Here is a 15,728-nt window from a genome sequence, read left to right as displayed (position 1 = left end):
CAGAGCCAGGCTAGCTGTTTCCCTTTGCTTACAGCCTTTATGCTAAGCTAAGCCAGCTGTTGTCTACTTTATGTTCAAATTTAGCATACAGAGATTAGAAATGGTAGAAATCCTCTGTTTGGCAAAAAAAGGGTATAAGCAAATTTCCCGAAAAAGAATACAGCTAGCTAAGCAACAATAAACCAGTAAACAGCAAAACGTGTTTGCCCTAATTGGGAATATAACAATGTATATCTCCCTCAAACACAGACAGAAACATGCACACGCACATGCAGCATAAATACAGAGAGTGAGGCTCTTTTGCAAAAAAAAAAAAAAAGAAAAAAAAGAAGCAAAGCAGAAAACACACTTGTGGAGTCTGTTTCCTCCCACTCTTCCACAGTGGACTAAGTACTTGACTCTCAGGCTTCAGTGATCTAACATTGCCCTCCATCTTCATCTTGTCCTTGTCACCTGCTCATAATGAGCCGGAGTCAGTCAGCCAACCAGCACAATAAAGTAGCTGACAGCGAGACAGAGCGGGGCAGATGACCCTGCTGGCAGGAAAACTGAGAAAAGCACTGAAACAGATATCAGCCAGAGGAAGGACTGCGTATGTTTGTGTGATGGGTTCACCGTCTGGTCAACTGAAAGTGTTTCACAAAAAAGCAACATTCTTGGCTTGTCCCCACATACAAAAGGGGTTTCACTATAAGTTAAGGCTTATACTTGTAAACCAATGAAACGTTGTCCTTTCATTCGCTCCCTACTTTTTTCTCAGCAAAATTGAAGTTGTAAATATCTGGCTAATTTAAACAACTGCCGTGTTTTAAGCCTCCAGCTTATTATCATCCGGTGTAGTTTTCAGTGATCACCTTCAGCCAGAAGGTTTATCTCAATTTACAGCAAGCTCTGTCAAATTCTCAGGTTAAGGCAAAACTCTCACCTAAATGCAACTTAGGCTTTTTTTGTGAATGTATATGAGTCAAACCTTCGTGTAAAACCATAATTACGACGAAAGAGGCACTTTTAAGATTTACCGTATTTTTGTTTTCATGTCAAACTCATTTTAAATGGGAGTGCTCTTGGCACTTTAGCGATAGCATCAAAATCGCTATTTTTAAAACACTAAGAAGGCTCGACACAACATGACACTTTGCTCGTAGTATCAGCAGGGTCTCTACACATGAACACGAGCATTGAAAACATTGTTTGTGTACACATAGTTTACAAAAAAGAAGGTTTTTGGACAACTCACGTTAGCAGATGTTTCCTCCGCTCGCCACCGCCCTGCCAGTGGAGAAGTGTTGTTCTCCGAATGCAACATAACATGGAGGACAGTTAAGGTGGACCGCTCCTAAAGCTTGGTTCCATATAAATGTACGGATAATTAATTGTTTTGTCGTTAGCAAAAAACCATATTGACCTTGAAGTTGAAAAAGTAGCCTCATATAAGAAACAATACTAAAATCAAGAGCGGGAAGAGTCACGTGAGATATCGCGTTGCGTTTCTGCTGGAAGACAGTAGCGGTCCACCTTAACTCTCCTCAAAGTTACGTTGCATTCTGAGATCGATACTTCTCGGCTGCCATGATGACTGGGAGCAGAACAAGCTACTTCTAAGGTGAATTGTTTAACCTTCTTTTTAGTAAACTCTGTGTACACAGACAATGTTCTCAATGCTCGTGTTCTTGTGTAGAGACCCTGGTGATACTACGAGCAAAGTTTCATGTTGTGTCGAGCCTTCTTAGTGTTTTAAAAATAGCGATTTTGATGCTAGCGTAAGAGTGCCCCAGTACTCCATTGAAAATGAGCTTGCCTGAAAATGAAACTATGGTAAATCTTAAAAGTGCCTCTTTCATCGTAATTACGCTTTTACACTAAGGTTTGACTCATATTCAATCACAAAAAAAGCCTACGTTGCATTTTGGCGAGAGTTTTGCTTTAAGTCACTGCTGTCTTCACAATGTATATTAGGATAACCAGGACACAGCATTAGCTTTGAATTGCATGTTCTTAAAGGAGATCTTCGGTCGATTTAAACATGCAGCTTCATTGCTCAAGCTACCCTTGACTTGCCAGTACCGAAGACGCGAAAACATTTGGTCCAGCCATTACAGAGCTCCGTGAACGGAGACTTAACATTGAACGCTAACAACATGGGGTCAGAACTTTACACTGTGTTTTAAGCGTCTTAACATGCTCCACATCTCACACCAAAAGTTATGCAACATCAGCAGACACCTTAGCACACAGCACTGTAGCGTGTATGACTCAAACTGAATAAAGAAGTAGTTAAAACAGCGTGTTTGTGCAAGCAGCTACTTACCTGTTTGTTGACATCCACGTCTTCCGGTAGCTAGACCAAACTAGTATATCCACCGAGTGTGCACTTAACAGGCTTAACAGGCTATTGTAAGGCTCATGGCTCACGACAGGCTGTAACATGGACATGTACATTATGAACAGAAACACGAAAATGCTGGAATACGTTTCCGTCTCTGCCAGTGAGGGAGTAAGTGCACGCTCGACGGATTGACTAGTTTGGTCTAGCTACCGGAAGCGGCGGATGTCAACAAACAGGTACGTGGCTGCTTGCACAAACACACTGTTTTAACTGCTTTTTTATTCATTTTGAGTCATACACGCTACAGTGCTGTGTACTAAGGTGTCTGCTGATGTTGCATAACTTTTGGTGTGAGATGTGGTGCATGTTAAGATGCTTAAAACACAGTGTAAAGTTCTGACCCCATGCTGTTAGCATTCAATGCTAAATCTGCGTTCACGGAGCTCTGTAATGGCTGGACCAAATGTGTTTGCATCTTCGGTACTGGCAAGTCAAGGGTAGCTTGAGCAATGAAGCTGCATGTTTAAATCGACCGAAATTCTCCTTTAAGGTGTATTCTTCAATTTTTCAATCAAATGTGCAGCTAGACCTAAAAGTGTAACTTTTTTTAAAAAAGACATCCACACTTAGAGGCATGTCAGAATCCTACAGGTTAATGTTGAGGCCAAGTCATCATCTTCATTTCTGAGGCCTTGATTTCACTGGGCACGTCTCTATGGTTTTGCATGTGCAACAGTTTTGTTCCGTCCGCCTCAGGGCTTTAGACCCCACTGGGAGTGTTCCAGAAGCTAAGCACTGTGCCTGCGTGATGTTGTTGACTCGCTCAGATCAGGGACAGCTCCACTGGATGGGCACTGCCACACCTTCTACCAAGCCTCTCCTCGGACTGGGGCAACATGGTGAATCGCTAGGATATAGATAACCAAGACACCAAACCGGCGCATTCAGGGAAATGAGCTCAGTGCGCCCCGGTTTGGTTGGTGTGACACTATGTTCAGCCTGCACCGTCACAGAAACGTGGCCGTTTGTCTCGTCTTGTTATAGTTCATTTCAAGAAGGAGAAAACAGCTGAGCTGCAAGTATAAAAACAGAGAATAACTGGATTCGACACCCATGGCGACCTGCCAGACAAACACCTCTTAGTTCTCAGACCATCCATCAGCCTAACCAGTCTGCCATCATCAGCTCTGTGTATGTATGTGTCTCTTTACAGCACGGTATGCGTGTGTGGACCAATTTCATTTAATGTGTCTGGTTGTCACTGGAAGGAGGAATGTGTATACCTGGGGTTTTTATCATAGCGCGCGTGTGTGTGTGTGTGTGTGTGTGTTGAAGGGGGGGTAAGGATGTAGCTCAGTCATGTGGCCTCCTGCTGCAGAGTGACCGCTCAGCGCTGCTCACCATGATGAAGTACCAGACACATTCCAGCACTTTAATAACAAATGGGCTGACAGGGAATGATGATGGTGGGGTATGGGCTCAGTCATCAAGTGTAATAATAGATTATTTTAACACTGTGCCTCGGTGCTACAGTCTGAAAAGTATCTCATGCTGAGACAACGATGGGAAATTTGGAAAAAGTTTGGAAAAGATTCGGAGCATTTAGCGCGTTCATTTCAGGCTACAGCTCCTGGTAATTGAGCTCAGATAATAATTAGAGCCTATGCAGACCAGTAGGAGATCGCTCTACTTTCCTGCGGTTGCCTTAACATTTCTATCTTCCATCTGTTTTCTTTCCATCAGGACTCCCTTGCAAATCTCAGCCTTCTATTTCTAGTTCCACATGTTGCTGTTGGAGGATGGCCCGACTTCACTTCCGACATGAAGAACCACAAGAAAAAACAAACACTGTTCGTCTTTATCAGAGACACACAGAGAGATGACCACAGTGGCAGTGGGCAGGAGCTCCGCCGATCTGAATCCAAGGGGCCTCTGACCTCATTTTTCCCGCCATCTGACAGGTCATTAAGGGCTGGACTGAACGCCATCAATCAACGGCTAACAGATTACTATCGACTCGCATTATTGCCTCCCTCCAAATACTTATTTGAAAGCAAAAACACTTTATCCATCATTCGATCAATTAGTTACCAAAGGCTTTTTTCAGGAAAAAAACAAAAGTGTATCTCAAATTAAATGAGCAATCAACCATGTAACGTGCATTTACCCCTCTGTTCTATAGTATCTTAGTCTGCAGCACATTATTTACACACATGAATGTCTAGTTATCAAGCAGCTAAATTAGGAAAAAGAGTTATCTGCAAAAAGAAAAATGTTTACCAGTTATGAAAAAAGATTAAGAGAGGAAAAAACATGAGAACAAATAACAGATAGGCACTACAGGAAGTGAGTAAATCACAGCTCTGACCTCTGTGTATCAGTAAATCAGCCACTGGAGCTGTTTCTAAAATTACTGGCCACAGAATATAAATGTTAAGGCTCAAAATAGAAAAATCAGCCCTGGCTCTGTAACAGTAAAACATAACCTGTGGAGAGATGTATTTACAACTTTCCAAAATAAAAGCACTGTTTGGCACACAGTGACCACGCAAGCTGCAGACTCCATCTTCAACTTGATCTCCCACACAGGAGTGAGGTGTACGTCTGTTAACTGTAGGCTGGAGGAGGAATTGTGAATTTACATACAGCAGGACACTGATAAGTGAGACCAACTGTTGGATTTTGTTGGAACTGTTGGCCTGTGAGGGTGGCGGTGAGCAAGTTTGCATTATTTGGTTTGTCCACTGTCATGGCTCCCCTTTGCTAAATTTGCAGTGCCTTAGTGGACAATATGCAACCATAACAACCCACAGTAAGTGTCTGAGGTCAAACTATTTTAGGTAACAAAGAAATGAAAAATGACTGTGGCAGCTTCCGTGATCATCCACATCATAACTCTTGACAATGGATGAAATACAGCCCACCAATTACTCTAGTTTTCTTACCAACTTACCAACTTACCAACCTTTTTCTCTGCGGTGACAGGAGCGTTTTGACTTGGAATGACCTGATGTCCTCTGCAACCCTAAAGATCTAATAGCAGGAGTCAACGCTTGCTGGAGTGTAAAGTGCCTCTGGTAGCAACCAACAGATGGATAACACTGTACTGCAATTTGTGAAGGTTTTGGCTAAGAAGTTAGAAATGGTTGTAGTTACAGGAACAACATAGACACAGCTGATCAGTGTGTTTTTATATGTTACATAATTTATCCAAATTCACGATTCCTGTATTTTAAAGTGATGTTACTCTATCAAATCAAAATGGGCTTAAATTTCATGTGGTGTTTTGCTCTGGACTTGAACTGGGGATTGTTGGTCTTGAGTAGAAGCTTGACCCGGTTCTTGTTAGTATCGACTCCAGTTTTTATTTGGGACTTGTAGTTCTTGAACTGGGGCTTGACTCTGGATTTGTTGACTTAAAACAAGGTTTGGTTTTGGACTTAATTTAAAACTTACTTGCATCTTGCAAAACAATTATCTCGCCCACCGTTTGATTTATAAAGAACACAGAGCTAGCTGGATCATGTTCACTTTTAAGAATATGGTTTGGTGTTTGGTTTGAAATATGTGCTCACTGTTTTTGTCCCCTGGGTCCAGTTAATCGACTGTGATCTGTATTATGTCACAACCCAACATCTTCTTCCAACCAGAAATATATATGTATAAATAAACTAGTATCACTTGCTAAATGCTACTTTACTCACTGTAATGCCAATGTGAGAGGAAGTGGGAAGCGTTCTTACTGATTCCATCATCGTTGGAATATAGACAGAAAACTCAAAATTGCAATCGCAACCCCTGTACTTGGTCACATACACTGAGGGAATTTAAACATTGTCTCATAGGGCCTACTTCCTTGTCATTTTTATATTTATATCTTTGACCTTGTCCAAACCAAAACTGTTGCAAGTGAGGAGAAATTACTGCCCTCTAGTGAGATCGTAAAATTTCCATTTTGGTTGTACTTGCTTTGCCCTTTTATTCACTCCTTATCTCCAGGGTCCTGCCCCTCCAGAATACCAGGGGGTCATCCAGACGTGTCCCTTGTTGGGAAGGCTCTCCCTGGGCAGAGGGCAGTTGGTCTCTGGGCGGACAAGCCCATGGAAAACCACAGAGGCGAGAGAAAATGGCACTGGCTCTGCTAATGGAATCATAATAGAGAAAGACATTTGTCTGTGTCCTCACTGCTGAACTATCAAAACAAACAGACCCGAGATGTATCAGAGTGGTTAATGGGTCAGTCAGCAGGATTACTTGTCCATTTGTTATCATCTCTCCACTCTCCTGTCTCAGGTACTGCTGAATAAAAATTATGCAACTTTCAGGTCAATAACAGGCTGTTTCAGCTTTATTACTTTGAACGTGGTGCAGTCTACACTGCATTTTTTTTTTATCATAATCCCATGACCCTCAACTGACAATGATATTCTGATATCTAACTAGATTTTCACGATACCAGAATGATACTGATGCTCTAACGTCAGGGATCTGTCATCGGCTATTTTCAGATTTCAGCAGTAAATGAAGTCCATGCGAGGACAGTCAAAAAAGTTTGGGAACTGGTCCACAGGAGCTTCAGGGCCACAAAGCTGTATAGTCTCCCTACTTGTGCCATGAGAGCTACTAGAGTCAGCCACCAGGCACACCCTCTCTAGGCAGCACTAGTTCAATTGCTGGCAACAAATCTGAATACTGAACGATTTCAAAAAACAGTTTCCACTGCAAGACATTTACAAAGACGAAGACTAGCTAACTCATCATGAGAAAAATTAACCACCATGACACAGCTGTCCGATCACATATGCACACACGGAGCATAAATATCATAAATATATTATTATATACATATATCATATATAAATGTGATTGGTGAGGGTTTGGTGCGCGGATGCTCTAATCTTGTCTGCAGCCTCAAGATATTTGTCACTTTTGTCACTGAGTAATAATTCACTTAGTAGTTTAGTTTATATACAGAGGGAGAGACATGATGCCATGTTTTTCAAAAAAATATCCAGCTACACTAGCTCTATTTGAGACATTCACCTCCTGCTCAGGAAGTCTGCAATGCTTCACCTTTTCCCTTCACATTCTCCCCTTAATGCTTTAAAGTTATTAACGGTTATTGCCGCTACGCTCGACGCGCGCTGTTAAAATTCATAAACATTTTTCAAAGTCAGGAGTTATACACAAATCACACGTTACACAAAACCCTCCGTTTATTGTTTCAGCCTCACAGGTCCCATCTATTTGAAACAAAATCTATGAAAACAAGGTCAAACACAGCAGCCGTTATCTGTGAGTTCAAGCTGCGGTTCAACCCCAAAACAAGAAGAACACAACCGTGTTGTTATGGACAGAAAGGCGGGCAATCGCTGACATTTTCAAACTGGTAACCAAATACATTTGTAGCATAATGGACCGTGGCAGGTCGTTCTGGGCCTGTGATTTAGAGGGTAGTGTGTGTGTGTGTGTGTGAGGCTGAGAGAGACGTACTTCTGAGCTCATGTGAGTCTTCATACCGCTGGAACATCCACTCACAAATGCAAAACCTGCACCTTGAAACAAGAGAAAGAACACCAGAGAGAGTACGAGAGATTCGTAGAGAGACGGAGAGATAAAGATCACGGTTGTGACAGTTTTATAGGATCCCCTGGAGTGAGAAAGAGTTCTCCATCATACCGACCGTGAGCAACCCACTGAGGGAGGGACTCACAGGCCGACACCTCTTATAGCCTGTGTGTGTGTGTGCGTGCACGTGTTAAGTCTGTGTCTGAATGACCCAGACCTGAGCTTTAGGCCCCCAACTCCATCAATAACAAAATGGCTTCGTCTTCTGCAGTGGAGTGCGTGTGCAAAGACAACCACGGGCGCACACACACACGCGCTGTAACACACACATTCCTGCAGATATATAAGCATCAGTGACATTGTTGGTCTGTGGGAGGACCATGTACCCATAAGAAGTTAAAGCCTTCCCAGGAAATCAGAAACGTATGTCTGCCGCCACGGTGGTCCTCCGTGGAGGATAATTCTGTCACAGCCACAGTCCACACAGTATCACAGAGCAGCCCGGCTCCTCTATCTCTCACTTCATCCTATCTTTACCTCGCTTATCCTTTCTCTGCCCATGTCTGTAACACATTTTTAAGGGTTCGCAAAAATGTTTATGGCAGAGACCTTACTCTCGTTAGGTCACAGCGCACTTTTAGCTGAAAGCTAACTCAATCAGCATGCTATGGGCAGTAGTTCAGGTAATACTGTAACACGCTTTCGAGCTTTGATTTCAATCAATAGTTCAGAAAAAACTCTTAAAATGCTGCCGTTTTTTCCAGCTCACAAATGAGAAGCAATGGCCAGCGACAGCCCAGCAGCTTTTGCCTTTCTCATGTTATGTGAAGAAAAGATTCATGATGTTGGAACCCCAGTTGAGATAATGCTAAGATAACTGGTAGCTACCATCTTGAGCCAATGCTGTTAATGGACGTTAACGTCAAAAGTAACACATTCTTTGTTCACTGTCACAGAGGAGCGACTGCTTCCTTCGGTGGGTTAAATGGAAATGACGAACATTATTTAGCATATGCATATTTAAACCTTCTCCATTCTGCCGTACTGAAAACCTCTGGCCACTGCAGGATCTTTTATTCTAAAAGATGACCACTCTCTTCAGTTCTTTGAACCTCAAAACATAAACCTCAGAATCCTGCATCACTTTGTACTCACTTTCAAGTCATTATCAATTCATTCATTCTAATAAAAGCCTCAGGACAGAAACATGTTAATAAAGTGTTAAACAAGTCATTAACATATTGTACATTTGTCCATAGAAAATGAAAATTAGCTTGAATCAAATATGGTCTTAACCCAGAACTTTATAAACCTACTAAATAAATAAACATGAGAAAAAAGGTAACTGAAGGAAAATAAGCAAAATAACTAATAATTCCTGGTGAGTTGTGCGATCAGTCAGAGATTCAACTGCCTCTCAAACACAAAGAACTTTGATGCATTGCCATGCAATTGTCATGCACCATGTAAAATGATTTTTGTGGTTGTGCTATTGTTGAAACTTGGTTGCATAATTGGCCAGTTGTCGACACGCACACTGATGTGGGAAATATGAAGCCATTTCTGTACCTGTATGCTTCCTACACACCTTCAATTGCTGATTTATAAGTTAAGTTAATTGACTTTATTTTAAAAAGAGAATGTCAGGAAGAACCTGAAGTCTATCTTTATGCCAATCTATTCTTAATAGTTTAACATTACACAGCATGAATATTGAATTTAATTGAAAGCTCGTAGTTGCTATTGTAATTCTAATGTTGCGAAAACAACAGTCTGGAACATCTGTCAAGCACACACAGTTCAAGAGTCTGTCATACAGATGTTGACGAGCGCAGTTGGACCATATTAAAAGGTTAGAGGACCAGTGCTAAGAAGTTATAAACAGAATGACTTCAGGTTGTAATGAACCCCCTTATCGCTCAACTTCATCAACATGTTTGGCCCCAGTTGTTGCTATAGTTACAGCTGCTGGTGGTCAACAGTGTGCAGGAGGTAAGTTAAAGTGAAAAGGAGGAGTGCAACTGAGCTCATCATCCATTTTGTTCCTTCCCTATACTTGTTAGATTTTTATTTTTTTATTTTGACATTTAAAAGCTCAAGTAGTAATGACTGATGTTATGGTAAAATCCTGAAGAACACTTTCCGAACCACTGGCCTGTATCTCCAATATTTGTCTCCTTCTTTTAATGTATTTCTTCAATCTTTTTCTCCCATTTCTACTTCCCTTAATTGTCTCTTTCTCTTTCACAGTTTCTATGATCTCTCAATATGAAGACATGCCCATCGGCAGAGATAATTCAGAACTTGTAGAGTCTGATAACTGCTTGAAAAGGGAGAGTTGGCTGGAGCATAAGGCCTGGGCTTATTTAAGAGCCTATAAATGATGTGGAGGGCGACCTTTCAACTCTGCTGACCTTTGACAGCGGGGTGACGTGTCAGAGATTATCTCCTCCGCTCCACTCTCTCCTCGTGGGTGAAAGACGAGTGGACTGTGTGTGTGCTCCTGAGCATAGGTGTGTGTTGAACACAAGTGATTCACAGCTGAGGACACACTCTCAGAGAGACTTGGAGTGCAGTCAGTCATGCTGAGCCCCGCTAAGGAAAAGGTGAAGTCTGTTATTTATCAGCGTCGTGAGGTTTCACCGCAGTAAAAATGTGCAGAGATAGAAACCACAGAAGACAAACGGCACAACAATATTTCAGGGCTGAGACTAAAGAAATGCTATGCGAGGAAACCAGTAAAACACTGAGAAGTTTTAGTCTGGGTGTTTTCTGTTTTCTCTCCTTTTAATTCTACTGATGAGTTCAACTGTTAAAAGGGCAGTTAACTGATTTACTGTGTGTATAAACTCACACACATCTTGTAGCTGATAACAGATTTTCACATATTTGGTTTGGGAGCGATGGATTAAGACAGGTATTCCATGTAGACTAGATTTAGCTTAGTGAAATGGTGGAAAAACAAGTATATTTTCATAAAATGATAATACTGTTGTAGTGATTTTCTATCGTTGACTTCATTGTTTCACTGCACATTACACAATGAATGTAGCCACTGAACAGTGTAGTGGTAAATGAAAAGATTCCATGTTAAAGGAATCCTGCTTCTGAGCGAAACACAAGCCACATAAATTGAAAACCACATTCAATTGCAGTAGCTTGGATGAAATAGTTAAGACTACATTTAGTTGCTAAGTTCATTAGGTGCACCTAGCTAAAACGAATGTAGTCTAATGCAATAGTCTTACAATAAATCCTACATTCTTCAAGTTAATTTTGTTCAGTTAAACCACCGTAAATGCTAGTAGTCCACACACAGACTCACCCAGATTAGCAGCTCCCAGTAAACACAGCCGAATCATAACTAATGAACAACACAGCCTCTGAGAAGATGGAGGCGAGTTTGCCAATAAGGAGTACAGTACTGAGGTGTTTGGCTTCTGGCAACCCGACACTACATCAGCAAACACGTTCTGTCTAGTATGATGCTGTTACTAGCGGTAACTTGAGCAAAAAATTTATCTGTATCTGTCCAACAGGAAACACCATATATCACTTCAGTAGTGTAACTGGCCTCCGTCATTCTCTGAGGCCGTGTATGGCCCTCTTCCAGAGATGTTCATTGAGAGGCTGCTGGTTGGCAGTAGTTACAAGTTACTTTTGCAACAACAAAGGTGTCTGGGTTGAGGCAGATCAGCCAGAAGAGGGAGAACCTGAAAAAGTTTCTATGTAAAATATGTGGTCATGGTCCCGAGAAACACTCTGCTCTGGCAAAGTCCTTTTTATACAGCGAAAGCAGCATCGTTTAAATTAAGAGCATGTTTATTGGACAAAAAAATAATATCTTCCCCTGAGGGCAGGTCGAGCAATCAACATTTGTTATTGTTTTTCCGTACAATGCAAACTCAAATACTGTTAATAATTCTTACAAAATCACTTTTTTGCCATTGTTGTGCCGGTTACTAGTGTATAGGTGAGGTGAGCAAGACATTTGAATAAAAACACTAAAACATTCAGTTTGACTCCATGGGAACTTCGGACCATCACATGGTTTTGCTTGTTTTCGTCCACTTATTCCAAATCACATAATCCTTATATGCTGCTGCATTCTAAATAATTTGATGTACTATTTCTTCCATTCCAGGTAGTTAATAACTAATTCCTTACAGGAGGCAATAAACAAAAAAAGCTCTGAATCTTGTGTAATTTATCCCAGTGAACTTTATGTCTGCATTCATTTTCGTCAAAGGCCCGTTATTTATAGTGCAGAGGTTTGGTGGAATCAGTACGACCTTAAACTTCGTTATCAACAATATGCAATTGTTTATACAACAACTTATGCAATTATCCATAGTTTGTCGTTGATAATTATAGGATTTAAACAGTATGTAAATGTAAAGTATGTGGTTTTTGAAGGGTCGGTATATTCAAACGAGAACCGATGAGATGTGTTTGTATGGCTTGAAAGGCACATTTCAATGCAAATTTTAATTTGCATGATTGGGTAAATATTTTAAATTTAAATCACTAATAATTTTTAAACTGCTATATGTTTGAAGATTTGCCACACAGAGAAAAAGAAAAGAGGTGAGTTAAGAGGCGCAGGATCCTCTCTCTCCATAATAATCTGCTCATTTAAGTATTTTTACAGGGCCAAAGGAGCAGCTGCACTTCTTCACTTTAAGACTGCAGAGTACACTCAAAGTGCCAGGATTGCACTCAGCCTTCGTCTCAGCAGACATCTACTGCACCATTTAATACGACTTCCCGACCAGATTTACTGTGATGGCTTTTGAGGCAAAGAGGTATAATATGACAAAACATGGCCCCATAACCCCAGGATATTCAACAATGTTTAGCAGTGAGACCCATTTAGCTGGACGATTGGCAAATATATTGCTTTCCTCCCTTCTCGTGTACAGAATTTCAATAAAATGGGGCAGTAAATCAGGCTTGAATTCAAACTTGTGACTGCTCTTTTACAGTACAGGCCTCTATATTTGAGCTGAGGGCACAAGGTGTTGTGGCTTTTTAGTGTCTGTGTGCTGTCCGTTACTGCGCTGTGCTGTGTTTTATTTGCATTTCATCAGTGCAAGGGTTCAACCTATGTTGAGACTTACATGAAATAAAGCGGTACACATGCGATAGGTCATTAGGCACAAGTAAAACATTTACACTAAACTCTATTGTTCTACAGAAAAAGGAAGTGATACAGTGGGCGACATAGACGTACGGAATCTTTGGACAAGTCCTGTCTGAAGGGTTTTGGCTAAAAATGTCTTAGGGGTTGACTTAACATCAAATTACACACACATACACAATACAGTGTGTGCTCAGGGACACAATGATGGAATGTGAATGTCAGCGGGCTCTTTATTTACTCTCCATATAAAACACTGAGCAGTAATTAACAGCAGGTATCCTCCCTAGGCAGAGGGTAATTGACTGTTTCAAAGCGCCAACACCATAACCCAGGCTGTGTGTGTGTGTGTGTGTGTGTGCGTGCGCGCATGTGTGTGTGTGTAAGACAGAAACTGTATGTGAGAGAGAAACCGAACGTGTTTGTGTGCACGAGTGTATTAAAATTAACTCCTTTATATTCTGCACCTCCCCCACCTCTCCTCCCCTCCCCTCCCTTCCTCCCGGTAAGGATAAGGGTCAGCGGAGGTGGGCAGAGCCACTCAAACGCTCCAGATTTCTTTATGAGCGCATTAACATTCAGGCGTATTCATTATCAGTAAGTGTAGTAAGATGGACCAAGCGGAGACCTTGTGCCACCATCAAAATGTGCGCTGTTAATTTTTTGTACGTGAGCAGAATGTTTGTGAGAGCTCAAGAGAAAAGAAGCCTGTTTTCTTTATTAAGTCAACAAGGACAGCTTCGGGCCAGTGACAGAAACTTAAACTTCTCTGTCCATGAACCTGTCCCTGTCCATAAGGACTTTAAAAATGTACAAAGAAATCTAGTGGTTCTGCATGAAAACATGAAAATAGTTCGACCTTTCTTATACGTGTCAAATGAGTTTCACACTTTTCTTAGATCCTTTGTATTGCTGTTCTCGTTTAGAACTGACTGAAACTCACCTGGCATAGTCAAAAAGCCCCTTTCTGAGATGCACCTTAACCCTTATATGTTAACAAAGTGAGGCTAGATTTTAAGGTAAGACCCTTCATACGTGTTCTGCTACAGGAGGTAACAGAAAAGTGGAACCACCGCAGCTGAGTGGTGAACATGAACACACAAAAGGCTGCAGTGTTTTTGTACAGAGCCATCAAAGTGATTATTTTTATTTAGAGTGATCATGTGAAAGCTTGTCTATTGAATGTAAATTAATCCTGCAGGTTCCAATGACAAGCCGCAAGGTTTAAGAGAGAAAGTAGCTAATATTATGACGCCTTGCAGTGGTGCTAGCAAGGTAAGGTTCAAACTAGCCACATGAGCACCCAATACTGCCACTCAATAAAAGACGAAATGACCCAACTGTTTACCTCCCTGCAATTTAAGGCACAGGTGAGTTTTTCAAGTTGCACAGCTGTTTTATTCCTTACTTGTTGATAAATTATGAAATTATCAAATACACATGATCAGAGTAAGTTTTTTGGTGCTTGAGTGTGTGGGTGACTGTTCTACTCAAGTTAAATGTGCGCAGTCTCATCAATATAGCTAACATCAAAGTTAGCTAACTTGCCAACTTATGGGAATAACTACATGTAAATAGCACCTAACATTTGCTTTAGTAAACTCTTGAAAAAAAAAAAAGGATACATTCAAATTATATCCTAAAAAAGCAACAACAATGCCAGCACTTCAGAAAAAAGAAACAAATTGTAAAATGAGATAAAAATCGACAAGAATGGAAAAGTCCTTTTTAATACAAGTATGTTTTATGTTGAGCTAAATGTTCATGTTTTCAATGGCTGACACCCTGTAGCTGTTGGCTCTGACCATTGGGGGGGTTCAGAATCTGATTGGGCTTAAAATTGACCTGTTTGCGGGATAGGTGTCCTTCTCACCTGGAATCAGACTAGAGACAACATCAATTTAGTCGCCCAAAATAAATTCTGCTTTTACAGCTCAGTTCAGATAAATGTTGGCTTAAAGTGCAAACACACAAACCCCGTGGTCAGCTGCTTTAATGCTCACATCAGACCACATGTTCTTTCCTCCATCATCCTTACAAGGAACATAAAGTTAACGAGAGGCATGTGTTAGCATGTGTTAATTACAGAATGCTTGCTAATTGATATTTGTTAATTAGGTTCGGGAGGGGTTTGGTGGTGGTTGTGCTAATTGTTATCTCTTAATGTATGTCAATACGTGTTAACAGATTTGAACCAGTTGTGTTGTCAACAGCAGCAGGAGCAGCAGCAGGAGAAACAACATGGTGTGGACCAAAGGGCCTTCACAATTAAGAGCTCCTCTGAGACATGCAACCCTGATTGGCCATGAAACTAATTAACATTCATTAGCATGTTAACAGTTGCAGGCCTTTGACAACAGTGCTTGGCCTTCGCTGTTTATTTGTCTGGCTGTTTGCTGTTACATGCATGACTGTGAATACATGACTCCAGTAAACCAATGTAACACACTTGTTTTGTTGTTTCATTCGATTTGTCCTTGTCTATAAAAAACGGCCAGCTTTTTGTAGAGTTTGCTGTGCCAAGTTGTGTTGCTTTGGTCAGTGAGGGCAGTACATTGTTAGCTGCACTGTATTTGTTGATCCAAATATACTTTTGAAAGGAGTAACATATTCTATTAGAACCAAATTCACTGCCAAGATTTTTGGGAAAACAACTGACACAGTGGAAAACTTCATGAAGTTAACAAATGATAA

Source organism: Sparus aurata, chromosome 8, assembly GCF_900880675.1.
Source record: "Sparus aurata chromosome 8, fSpaAur1.1, whole genome shotgun sequence".
Taxonomy (NCBI): domain Eukaryota; kingdom Metazoa; phylum Chordata; class Actinopteri; order Spariformes; family Sparidae; genus Sparus; species Sparus aurata.
This window is presented reverse-complemented; position numbering follows the sequence as displayed.